Raw genomic sequence first — 13,729 nt, 5'->3', positions numbered from 1 at the left:
CTAATCCCGACGGTGGAAAGTAAGTTCTTGGCCAAGTGGCAAGGGCCATATGAGGTGGTGGAGAAGCTGGGAGACGTAAACTACAAGATCCACCAAACCGGAAGACGGAAGCCATACCAGGTTTACCATGTTAACCTTATCAAGCCATGGCAAGATAGAGAGCCAGCGGTAACTCCGTGCTTGCTGGGCAACCTAGAAGGGGAGGTTGGAGCCGTTACCATAGCGGAGACTCTATCGAAGGCCCAGAAACAGCAGTGCCGGGAGTTACTCCAGAAAAACAGCGACCTGTTTTCAGAGTTGCCGGGGTGCACGAAGGTGGTGGAGCACGAAATTCTGACCGAGCCACATGTGCGGGTGAACGTGAAACCCTATCATATTCCTGAGGCCCGGCGAGAGGTAATCTCCAAGGAGGTGCAGCGTATGTTGAAGCTCGGGGTCATTGAGGAATCCAAGAGCGGCTGGTCGAGCCCGATCGTCCTAGTCCCAAAACCTGATGGTGAATGGAGGTTCTGCAATGATTACCGAAAGCTGAATGAGGTCTCCAAGTTCGACGCTTATCCCATGCTACGCGTTGATGAGCTCATCGAGAGACTTGGACCGGCCAGGTACATAACCACTTTGGATCTGACAAAGGGATATTGGCAGATTCCCATGGCACAGGAAGCCAAGGAGAAGACGGCATTCTCCACACCAGACGGGTGCTTCCAGTTAGTCCGGATACCGTTTGGCCTACAGGGAGCTCCGGCAACCTTCCAGAGGGCGATGGATAGAATCCTTGCTCCTCATAAGCTATATGCTGCCGCATATCTGGATGATATCGTCATCTTTACCCCAGACTGGGAGACTCACCTGGAAAAGGTCCAAGCAGTGTTTGACGCTCTAAGAGAGGCGGGGTTTACAATAAACCCGAAGAAGTGTGCCTTGGGGAGAGAAGAAGCCAAGTACCTTGGATATGTAGTGGGACGTGGCGAGATCAAACCCCAAATCAATAAAGTGGAGGCAATTCAAACATGGCCGAGACCTCTGTCAAAGAAGCAAGTTAAAGCCTTCCTGGGGATTGTGGGATATTACAGGAGGTTCATCCCAAACTTCGCCACAATGGCTGCCCCTCTAACTGATCTGCTTAAGGGGACAAAGTCAGTAATGGTCAGCTGGTCCGAAGAAGCAGAGTCAACCTTCCAAGAAATGAAGGGAGCTCTTTGCAAGCAACCCGTTTTGGTGGCCCCAGACTTTAAACGTGAATTTGTCCTCCAGACAGATGCCTCAGATGTCGGGGTAGGAGCAGTTCTCTCCCAAGAGATACGTGGGGAGGAGCATCCTGTTCTCTACTTGAGTAGAAAGTTGAATTCTTGTGAGAGAAATTACTCAGTTGTAGAAAAGGAGTGTTTGGCCATAAAATGGGCAGTGGACACATTACGGTACTACCTGGTGGGACGGAAGTTTAGGTTAATATCCGACCATGCCCCACTCAGGTGGATGAGGGAAACAAAGGGTAAGAATGCTAGGGTCACCCGCTGGTTCTTAGCCCTACAAGACTTCAGCTTCCATGTAGATCATAGGGCCGGGAAGCTACATGGGAATGCCGATGCCCTCTCCAGAATCCCTTGCCTGGTAGGTGAAAGTGCCAAGCCCCACGGCTTTAGGCAGAGGGGGGAGGTATGTGGCAGGGCTAAGTGTTGTGAGTTCATTTTCCCCTTCGTCACTGGGGTCTGGTGAACTCCCTATTCTGGTAAAGGAAGGTAATGAGCCTGATTATGAGGCACCTGAGTCTAATGAGGATGACTGGCTGAGTGGAGTCACGGACTGGATATAAGGCTGCCGACGCCCTTCTGCCCTGCGGGTGATTTCTCTGTGGACTTCTAGGACACCAGTCTGATTCCTGCTCCTCTCAAGCTAAGTTTTCTGTTTTGCCTGTTAAGCTTTTGGTTTTCTTTTTTGTTTTCCTTGCTTTTCTGTATTCTGCCATTCCCTGCTGGGGTGAGCTGAATTTCCTTTTGCCTGTAGCTCTGTCTTCAGTATATTCCTGAGTACTGACATAGCTTTTTGAAGCCTAGCGTCTTCAGGGCCTTTTTCACTGTCAGTCTGTTGGCTCTTATTTTCATAGGGTTTTTCACGGATTGCAGACAGCAGCCTTCCTGTCCTTTTCTGTCTAATTAGCTTGGGCCCCTCTTTGCTCAGTCTATCTTTCTGTCTGTGTTAGTATTTTCATCTTGGTTCACCGTCATTATATGTTGGGGGCTGCCTATTGCTTTGGGGTCTGCTCTGGGGCAGTTTAGATTTCCCCTTTCTTTCTTTAGGTCTATTTAATTCTCCGGCTGTGATCGAGGGGTCTAGGGCATCGTAGGAACCCCCCACGGCTACTGCTAGTTGTGTTGATAGGTTCAGGGGTCTGCAATCCGATAGCTGCCAACTTCTCTGGTTTTCTGGACTTAGCTAGCATTTCTGTTTTTTGCCTCCTACGGTGACTCAATCATAACAGAATCACCCGCCATACCGCAGATCCTAGGGTACTCAATAGCAGGAAAGAATTGTGTTTAAAAAAAAAAAAAAGGTGTGTGTGTATATTCTTTCCTCTATATCTCTGAGGCCATAGGGGGAATTTTTTTTTTCTCTCTCAATGGAGATAAAGCAATTGTCTGATCGTGTGGAGCAGCTCGCTGCGGAAGTGCGGGGAATTTCCGCCTACCTTGCTCGTTCACATGCTGTTGAACCAAAGATCCCTACACCTGATGTATTTTTTGGGGATCGATCTAAATTTTTGAGTTTAAAAAATAATTGTAAATTATTTTTTGCCTTGAAGCCTAACTCGTCAGGGAGCTCCGCGCAGCAGGTTAAAATTGTCATCTCTTTGCTGCGTGGCGATCCCCAGGATTGGGCGTTTTCTTTGAAACCAGATGATCCTATTCTGACTAATGTGAACGCATTCTTTCTAGCTTTGGGGTTGTTGTATGACGAACCTAATGCTATTGATCAGGCTGAAAAGACCCTGTTGGCATTGAACCAGCGTCGAGATTCTGCAGAGTTGTACTGTCAAAAGTTCCGAAAGTGGGCGGTCCTTACTACCTGGAATGATAATGCCTTGGCTGCTCTCTTTCGGAAGGGTTTGTCAGAAGCCGTAAAAGATACTATGGTGGGATTTCCTGTTCCCTCTGGTCTGGACGATTCTATGTCATTAGCCATTCAGGTTGATCGGCGTTTACGTGAACGCAGGATTGCACGAGAGGTGTTGCCACCGGTTGAACAGACGTCTGAACCTATGCAATGTGAAAGAGTTTTGTCTAAGGCGCAACGTCAGGAGTTCAGAAGGTGTAATAAGCTGTGTTTTTTCTGTGGAGATGCCTCGCATATTATTTCTGTTTGTCCTAAACGAGAGAAACGCTTTGCACACACGTTTTCTGTTGGTGGTGTTCAACCTAAGTTTCTTCTGGCAATTACTCTGATCTGCTCCCTGTCCACATTTTCTGCCAAGGCTTTTGTGGATTCGGGAGCAGCGCTAAACCTAATGGACTTGGATTTTGCTAAACGTTGTGGATTTCCGATGACACCTCTGCAGACGCCTATCCCTTTGAGGGGGATCGATGCTACTCCTTTGGCTAAAAATAAACCTCAGTTTTGGACCCAGGTGGTCATGCGGGTCGCCCCAGACCATCAAGAAAATTGCAGATTTTTGTTATTGCATGGTCTGCATGATGCCGTTGTTCTGGGGTTTCCCTGGTTGCAAATTCATAATCCAGTTTTGGATTGGAAATCTGTCTGTGGTGAGTTGGGGTTGTCGGTGTGCCTTTAGTGAGGCTCCGTTTTTTTCCACCTCTCCTCAGTCGCATGATGTTCCTGACTATTTGGCTGACTTTTATGATGTATTTAGTGAGAATGAGTCTGCGTCCTTGCCTCCTCATAGGAGTTATGACTGTGCAATTGAACTAAGCCCGGGGTGTAAATTTTCCAAGGGTCGGCTCTTCAATTTATCTGTACCCGAGCACGAGGCTATGCGGTCCTATATTAAGGAGGCGTTGGAGAAGGGTCATATTAGACCATCCTCTTCACCCTTAGGTGCCGTTTTTTTTTTTGTGGCCAAAAAGGATGGTTCTTTAAGGCCTTGTATTGATTATCGTGCCCTCAATAAAATTACTATTAAATATCAGTATCCGTTACCCCTGATTTCGGATCTATTCTCTAGAGTTAGAGGTGCTTGCTGGTTTACCAAGCTTGACCTCAGGGGGCGTATAATCTTATCCGCATTAAGCAGGGGGATGAATGGAAGACGGCGTTGAATACTCCAGAGGGACATTTTGAGTACCTAGTGATGCCTTTTGGGCTCACTAATGCCCCTTCTGTCTTCCAGTGCTTCATGAACGATATTTTCCGAGACTTTGTCGATAAATTTTTGATTATCTATCTGGATGATATTTTGATCTTCTCCAAGGATTGGGATTCTCATGTGGAACATATTCGGACTGTGTTCCGGATCTTGAGGGAGAATTCCCTGTATGTCAAAGGATCGAAATGCCTTTTTGGAGTACAGAGGATTTCGTTTTTGGGATTTATTTTGTCTCCGTCAACTATTGAAATGGACCCGGCCAAGGTACAGGCCATTTATGATTGGGTTCAGCCCACTTCTTTGAAGGCCCTCCAGAAGTTTTTGGGTTTTGCTAATTTTTATCGGAAATTTATAGCAAAATTTTCTAGTATTGCCAAGCCATTGACTGATCTGACTAAGAAGGGTGCTGATGTGTTGAATTGGTCTCCTGAGGCTGTTGCTTCCTTTCAGGAGCTGAAGCGAAGATTTACCTCCGCCCCGGTTTTGCGGCAACCTGATATCTCACTCCCGTTCCAGGTAGAGGTGGATGCTTCTGAGATTGGTGCAGGAGCTGTTTTGTCCCAAAAGGATCCTGCAACATCTAAAATGAATCCCTGTGCTTTCTTTTCCCGAAAGTTCTCTCCATCTGAACGTAACTATGATGTGGGGAATCGGGAACTGTTGGCCATGAAATGGGCATTTGAGGAGTGGAGACATTGGTTGGAGGGAGCTAAACATCAAGTTGTGGTCCTCACTGACCACAAGAATTTGATTTACCTAGAGTCGGCTAAACGCTTGAACCCTAGACAGGCTAGGTGGGCCTTGTTTTTTACACGTTTTGATTTTGTGGTCTCTTTTCTTCCTGGAACTAAGAATGTCAAGGCAGACGCCCTCTCTAGGAGTTTCTTTGCTGATTCTCCTGTGGTGTCCAAGTCTGCTACCATCTTAGGCGAAGGGGTAGTTCTTTCTGCCATCCCGATTTGAAACTTGCTCTGCAAGAGTTCCAGGAGGACAAACCTGAGCGTTGTCCCAGAGGAAAGTTGTATGTTCCTGACCAGTGGAAGAAGAGAGTGATGTCTGAAGTTCATTGCTTGCATTGGCTGGTCATCCAGGTATTTTTGGTACTAGAGATCTGGTGAGTCGCTCTTTTTGGTGGCCCACCTTGTCTCATGATGTCAGGAATTTTGTGCAGTCCTGTGGGACTTGCTCCCGGTCTAAATCTTGTTCTCGCTCTAGTGGGTTGTTGATGCCTTTGCCGGTCCCCAGGAGGCCATGGACCCATATTTCAATGGATTTTATCTCTGATATGCCCGTCTCTCAAAGAATGACTGTTATTTGGGTGATTTGTGATAGGTTCTCTAAGATGGTTCATCTTGTACCACTCCCTAAGTTGCCATCTTCCTCTAAGGTTGGTGCCCCTGTTTTTGCAACAGGTGGTTCGCTTACACGGGATTCCTGAGAACATTGTATCTGGCAGAGGAGTTCAGTTTGTGTCTAGATTTTGGAGGACTTTCTGTTCCAAGCTGGGAATTCAGTTGTCCTTCTCCTGCTGCTTTTCACCCTCAGACCAATGGGCAGACAGAGAGAACAAACCAGACCTTGGAGTCGTATTTGAGATGTTTTATTTCCGCTGATCAGGATGATTGGGTTTCATTTTTGCCCTTGGCCGAATTTGCTTTAAATAATAGAGCTAGTTCTGCCACTTTGATGTCACCTTTTTTTGTAACTTTGGGTTTCATCCTCGATTTTCTTCAGGGCAGGTGGAGCCTTCTGCCTGCCCAGGTGTTGACACTGTGGTGGAGAGAATGCACCAGATCTGGGACCAAGTGGTGGATAAGTTATCTCTCTCCCAGGAAAAGGCCCAGCGGTTTTCCAATCGACATAGGACCATTGGTCCCCAGTTTAAGATTGATGATATGGTGGGGTTATTATTGCTATGAAGGTGGCTTCTCCTAAGTTTAAGCCTAGATTCATTGGACCTTACAAGATTTTGGAGATTATTAATCCGGTCTCTTTTCATTTGGCTCTTCCTGTCACATTTAAAATCCATAATGTGTTCCATAAGTCCTTGTTGAAGAGGTTTGTTGAACCAGTTATTCCTGGGGTGGCACCTCCAGACCCTGTATTGGTTGAAGGTAACATGGAATATGAGGTAGAGAAAATACTGGATTCCTGTCTGGCTAGATGGAGACTCCAGTATTTGGTTAAGTGGAAGGGTTATGGTCAGGAGGATAATTCCTGGGTCTTAGCCTCTGATATTCATGCCAAAAGATTGGTGCGTGCATTTCATCGGGCTCACCCTGATCGCCCTGGTGGCGTGGTTGAGGGTTCGGTGACCCCTCCTCAAGGGGGAGGTACTGTTGTGAGTTCATTTTCCCCTTCATCACTGGGGTCTGGTGAACTCCCTATTCTGGTAAAGGAAGGTAATGAGCCTGATTATCAGGCACCGGAGTCTAATGTGGATGGCTGAGTGGAGTCACGGACTGGATATAAGGCTGCCGACGCCCTTCTGCCCTGCGGGTGATTTCTCTGTGGACTTCTAGGACACCAGTCTGATTCCTGCTCCTCTCAAGCTAAGTTTTCTGTTTTGCCTGTTAAGCTTTTGGTTTTCTTTTTTGTTTTCCTTGCTTTTCTGTATTCTGCCATTCCCTGCTGGGGTGAGCTGAATTTCCTTTTGCCTGTAGCTCTGTCTTCAGTATATTCCTGAGTACTGACATAGCTTTTTGAAGCCTAGCGTCTTCAGGGCCTTTTTCACTGTCAGTCTGTTGGCTCTTATTTTCATAGGGTTTTTCACGGATTGCAGACAGCAGCCTTCCTGTCCTTTTCTGTCTAATTAGCTTGGGCCCCTCTTTGCTCAGTCTATCTTTCTGTCTGTGTTAGTATTTTCATCTTGCTTCACCGTCATTATATGTTGGGGGCTGCCTATTGCTTTGGGGTCTGCTCTGGGGCAGTTTAGATTTCCCCTTTCTTTCTTTAGGCCTATTTAATTCTCCGGCTGTGATCGAGGGGTCTAGGGCATCGTAGGAACCCCCCACGGCTACTGCTAGTTGTGTTGATAGGTTCAGGGGTCTGCAATCCAATAGCTGCCAACTTCTCTGGTTTTCTGGACTTAGCTAGCATTTCTGTTTTTTGCCTCCTACGGTGACTCAATCATAACAGCTAAGGGTCGTGTAATCGATGGGAGATATGTGCCTCATAAATGGCTTGTCTCTATAATGAAAGGCATAAGTAAAGCGTACCAGATATTATTGTTGTTGTTTGAAGGACCTGTGGTGAGGTCACAGTCAGGTGACCAGTCAGCTGCTGAGTTCGTGGGTGTGGCTACAGCCTTATAATGTGGCCTGCTCCTGAACCAGGGAGCTGTATGTGCGGAGGACTAAGCCTCCCATGTGTGCTGAGACTCCTGCTCTGAGTCTACAACCACGGACATTTTGTGTTATTTTGCCTGAGCTACAGGCTACTTTTTGGTGTTACGCTGCCTTGTGCGTTTATGACGTGAATAAACCGCAAGCACTGTTGAAGAACCTGTCTCATATTTGTCTCCCGCTGCACCTAAGCGAGTCACATCCCCACAATATATATATATACAGTGGGGAAAAAAAGTATTTAGTCAGTCAGCAATAGTGCAAGTTCCACCACTTAAAAAGATGAGAGGCGTCTGTAATTTACATCATAGGTAGACCTCAACTATGGGAGACAAACTGAGAAAAAAAAATCCAGAAAATCACATTGTCTGTTTTTTTTTTCATTTTATTTGCATATTATGGTGGAAAATAAGTATTTGGTCAGAAACAAAATTTAATCTCAATACTTTGTGATATATCCTTTGTTGGCAATGACAGAGGTCAAACGTTTTCTGTAAGTCTTCACAAGGTTGCCACACACTGTTGTTGGTATGTTGGCCCATTCCTCCATGCAGATCTCCTCTAGAGCAGTGATGTTTTTGGCTTTTCGCTTGGCAACACGGACTTTCAACTCCCTCCAAAGGTTTTCTATAGGGTTGAGATCTGGAGACTGGCTAGGCCACTCCAGGACCTTGAAATGCTTCTTATGAAGCCACTTCTTCGTTGCCCTGGCGGTGTGCTTTGGATCATTTTCATGTTGAAAGACCCAGCCACGTTTAATCTTCAATGCCCTTGCTGATGGAAGGAGGTTTGCACTCAAAATCTCACGATACATGGCCCCATTCATTCTTTCATGTACCCGGATCAGTCGTCCTGGCCCCTTTGCAGAGAAACAGCCCCAAAGCATGATGTTTCCACCACCATGCTTTACAGTAGGTATGGTGTTTGATGGATGCAACTCAGTATTCTTTTTCCTCCAAACACGACAAGGTGTGTTTCTACCAAACAGTTCCAGTTTGGTTTCATCAGACCATAGGACGTTCTCCCAAAACTCCTCTGGATCATCCAAATGCTCTCTAGCAAACTTCAGACGGGCCCGGACATGTACAGGCTTAAGCAGTGGGACACGTCTGGCACTGCAGGATTTGAGTCCATGGTGGCGTAGTGTGTTACTTATGGTAGGCCTTGTTACATTGGTCCCAGCTCTCTGCAGTTCATTCACTAGGTCCCCCACGTGGTTCTGGGATTTTTGCTCACCGTTCTTGTGATCATTCTGACCCCACGGGGTGGGATTTTGCGTGGAGCACCAGATCGAGGGAGATTATCAGTGGTCTTGTATGTCTTCCATTTTCTAATTATTGCTCCCACAGTTGATTTCTTCACTCCAAGCTGGTTGGCTATTGCAGATTCAGTCTTCCCAGCCTGGTGCAGGGCTACAATTTTGTTTCTGGTGTCCTTTGACAGCTCTTTGGTCTTCACCATAGTGGAGTTTGGAGTCAGACTGTTTGAGGGTGTGCACAGGTGTCTTTTTATACTGATAACAAGTTTAAACAGGTGCCATTACTACAGGTAATGAGTGGAGGAAAGAGGAGACTCTTAAAGAAGAAGTTACAGGTCTGTGAGAGCCAGAAATCTTGATAGCTTGTTTCTGACCAAATACTTATTTTCCACCATAATATGCAAATAAAATGAAAAAAAAACAGACAATGTGATTTTCTGGATTTTTTGTTCTCAGTTTGTCTCCCATAGTTGAGGTCTACCTATGATGTAAATTACAGACGCCTCTCATCTTTTTAAGTGGTGGAACTTGCACTATTGCTGACTGACTAAATACTTTTTTGCCCCACTGTATATATATATATATATATATATATATATATAATATATTATGTGTGAGTGTTTTAGCAAATATTTCCTTTGAAAACGATGTGTAAATGACACAGAGAATAGCTCCTTGTAAAAGCTGTAGTGCAGCGGTGTCCACGCTGTGCAGTGATGAGGCAATGACCCAAGCAAGTTCAAAAACAAAATGTGTTTAATGTCCAAAAAGAAAACTCACACAGTGCTCAGCACGCTGTTTCCTCCAAAGAACAGCTGAGAAAATCAAATATAGAACATGGGCCACTTATAAGATCTGGGATGGAGGAAATGGACCAGCCCCACTATCTTCCTGCAGTCCGCTTCAAAAAAATAAAAGCCTATACTGGGTTTTCCTGAACAATTCCTTGTTCAAATAACTTCACTAAGTTCACACTTAGGGGTACTTCACACTAAGCGAGATCGCTAACGTGATCGCTGAAGCGTCACCGATTTTGTGATGCATCAGCGATCTCGCCAGTGATCCTGCTGTGTGTGTAGCGACCGCCCCCCCGCTGGGTATCGCTGATCATGCAGGAATGTCCTGGGCCATTTTTTGATCATTGGTCTCCCGCTGGCCAGCATGCATTGCTGCATGTGGCAGTGGGAGACCAATGATCAGCCATCTCCCAGCACTGTAAGCAGATGCTAGGAGCTGGTATCTAAGATAAATAGTGGGGAACTAAGCGCGCGCCTCCCTTAGTTACCCGCTGTGTACCCTGGATACCAGCGTGCTCTCGCTGGGAGCTGGTATCCAAGGTAAACAGCGGGCAATTAAGTGCCGCGTGTTTAGTTACCCGCTATTTACCTTGGATACCAGCACCCAGCGCAAGCACGCTGGTATCTAGGGTACACAGCAGGTAACTAAGGGACGCGCGCTTAGTTACCCGCTATTTACCCTGGTTACCAGCGTCCTCGCTGGTCCTGATCACTGGCAAGTCTGCCTGTTTGAGAGCTCACCAGCGATCATGTAGCGACGCACCAGCGATCTTGACCAGGTCATTTCATTGTCGGAATCCCTGGTGCGTCGTTTAGTGTAACGAGACCCTTACTTTTATTTTGCTTTGGGACTCACAGGCAACCTGCTCTGACCATAAGGCACTCCAGTGGATCTAATATGCTTCTGAGTGCATCCTGGGGGACACATAGCGACCCTCCCATATGACTATGGTCACTGCCTCACAAAGCTCATGTTAAAATCGCAGTGCAATCGGATAGCAATCACACTGTATTCAGATGTAAATTGGATGCTAGGTGTAAAAAATCAGATTGTACTCACATGACACTCGCATGTCACTCTTGCGAATCATGGCAGGGAGACTCGGATGGATTTCTCATACGTTTAGTGTGACACACTATGCTCTTCGGTCTCTGGATGACATTCTGCTATGAAGGAACTGAAGATTACACAGTATATTGAAGGATCTGTGGATGGCACAATGTCCTTGGGGGATAGGTGAATGTACTCCCTGTGTTGGAATCTACAGCTGACACATTTATGAAGATAGCCATGGCTAATGCGCTATATTCAGGAAAAATGAGACTGATACATTAATACAGTAATAGTGGCAGGGTAATTATAGGTATAATGTATATAAAATGGAATTTGCCAGTAATTTTAACCCCTTAGTGACTGCCAATCCAACATTTTACTGACCTGAGATATAGGAAAATAGCATCTCCATACAGGCAACAATCCAGCAGCTGTCTGCTGTCCTCGATAGTTGACAACTTGCTGCATTAGTCACGATCAATGTTTCCACAGTCCATATCTGTTTAACCCCTTAGATGCTGCTGTTAATAGTAACTACATCATATAAATGGTTAACAGAGTGTGGTGAATTCCTCTTTATCCTCATCATTTCTCTGAGATCATGATTGTGTGGTCCTGATTAGAGATGAGTAAACATCATCGGCTCCCTCCTTTTCTGGCAAGCTATAGCACTTACCAAAGAAGCTGCATCGGGAACCCGGATACCTGGAGCGCTCCTGATAATCAGCTGTTCGGCGCCGCAGCTGCATGTGTCACCGCTGCGTGACAGTCACAACACATGCATGGAGAACCTGTGTGTTGTGACTGTTACACAGCTGTGAACATACAGCTGCGGCACCAAACAGCTGATTATAGGGAGCGGTACAGATATCTTGGTTCCCGATGCAACTTCTTTGGTAAGCGCTATAGCTTGCCGAATAAGGAGGGAGCCAATGATGTTCGTTCATCTCTAGCCCTGATGTTTGCCATGGTAACTCATGGCCAAATGGCATCCTTAGCGTCTGCCTGCTAATGTGGCCTGCTCGGACGTTACTGACATTTTGGTGGTAAAAATACAATTTTTGTCATTCCTGTCATGTCATTTTGCATTAATTTCTGAAAATCAACTGAAGGGTAAATAAACTACCGTATATACTCATGTATAAGCCGAGATTTTCAGCCCATTTTTTGGGCTCAAAGTCCCCCTCTCAGCTTATACGCGAGTCATATACCGGGGGTGGGTGAGGGAGGGGGAGCAGGGGGGGTCAAAGATCATACTCACCTCTCCTGGCACTTGTCTGCCACCCCTGCGCCTCCCTCTGCAGTCTGCTTCCTGCATTCAGAGGTCACGTGGTACCGCTCATTAAACTCATGAATATGCGCATATTTATGAGTTTAATGAGCATTACCACGTGACCAGCTGAATGCAGGAAGCAGACGGCAGAGGGAGAAGCCAGGGCTGCCGCTGCAGAGAAGACCTTGTGCAAGGAGGGGTGAGTATGACAGGGGCAGAGTGATATTAACCTGCCCTCATTCCAAACCATGCACCGCTGTGTCTCCGGGTCCTCCTGCTGTGACGGCAGAGGGTGCGATCGATGATGTAGTCAGTGCGAGGCCTCTGCTGTCAATGAAGAGATCCGGGAGACACAGTGGTGCATGGCTTGGAACGGGGACAGGTAAATATCGCCACTGCCAGGGGCTCAGGACACCGGCCCCCAGTGATGGAGAGGTGAGTATGTCGTTTTTTTTTTATTGCAGTACCAGCAAATAAGGGGCATTTATGGAGCATCTTATGGGGCAGCATTAACCCTTGTGGAGCAGTATATGGGGGTTTTTATGGGGCAGCATTAACCCTTGTGCAGCAGCATATTTTGGGGGTATTTATGGAGCATCTTTTGGGGCAGCACTAACCCTTGTGGAGCAGCATATGGGGGGTATTTATGGAGCATCTTCTTGGGCCAGCATTAACCCTTGTGCAGCAGCTTATGGGGGGGTTTATCTATGGAGCATCTTCTTGGACCACCATTTATCCCTAGGCTTATACGCGAGTCAATAAGTTTTCCCAGTTTTTTGTGGCAAAATTAGGGGGGGTCAGCTTATGCACGGGTTGGCTTATACACGAGTATATATGGTACTTAACAGCAGTTTTTAATATGTCAGGTGGGTGCTATTTTTAAAATGGTATCACTTTAGGGGATTTCCCAATATATAGGACCCTCAAAGTCACTTCAAACCTAGATAGGTCCCTAAAAAAATAAATTTTTGTAAATTTACTTGAAAAAATGAAAAATTGCTGCTACATTTTTAAGGCCGGTTTCACACTAGCGCTTTTTCAGCGCGCGCACGGCCGGGGGTAGCTCCGCCCCCGAGCCGGCTCTCTGCCCGGCGTCCCGCCCCTTCCTTGTAGCGCCGCCTCCTAGCGGACAGCGGCGCCTGCGATCGGCGCACCCTATCTTTAGCATAGGGTGCGCCGATCGTGCGCAGGTCGTGCGCTAGTTGCGCTTTGACCTGCGCTGCGCACTTATGACGGTGCGCCGTGCGTGCCAAAATCCGAAAAGTTCGATTTTGGCGCGCACGGCGCACCGTCATAAGTGCGCAGCGCAGGTCAAAGCGCAACTAGCGCACGACCTGCGCACGATCGGCGCACCCTATGCTAAAGATAGGGTGCGCCGATCGCAGGCGCCGCTGTCCGCTAGGAGGCGGCGCTACAAGGAAGGGGCGGGCACGCCGGGCAGAGAGCCGGCTCGGGGGCGGAGCTACCCCCGGCCGTGCACGCGCATAAAATGCGCTAATGTGAAACCAGCCTAAACCTCCTAAAATGCTAATAAAATAAAAGAACATTTTACAAATGGTGTTGATTTAAGGCAGATGAGGGAAATGTTATTTATTAATGTTTTCTATGGTATGACAATCTGGATTAAAGGAATAATAATCATTCACATTTTGAAAATTGCTAATTTTTTAACATTTTTCTTAAAT

The sequence above is a fragment of the Dendrobates tinctorius genome, unplaced genomic scaffold (genome assembly GCF_039654945.1).
Source record: "Dendrobates tinctorius isolate UK_male_01 unplaced genomic scaffold, ASM3965494v1 ptg000016l, whole genome shotgun sequence".
NCBI classification, from domain to species: Eukaryota; Metazoa; Chordata; class Amphibia; order Anura; family Dendrobatidae; genus Dendrobates; species Dendrobates tinctorius.
The sequence above is the reverse complement of the archived record's forward strand: the minus strand, read 5'-3'. Positions refer to the sequence as shown.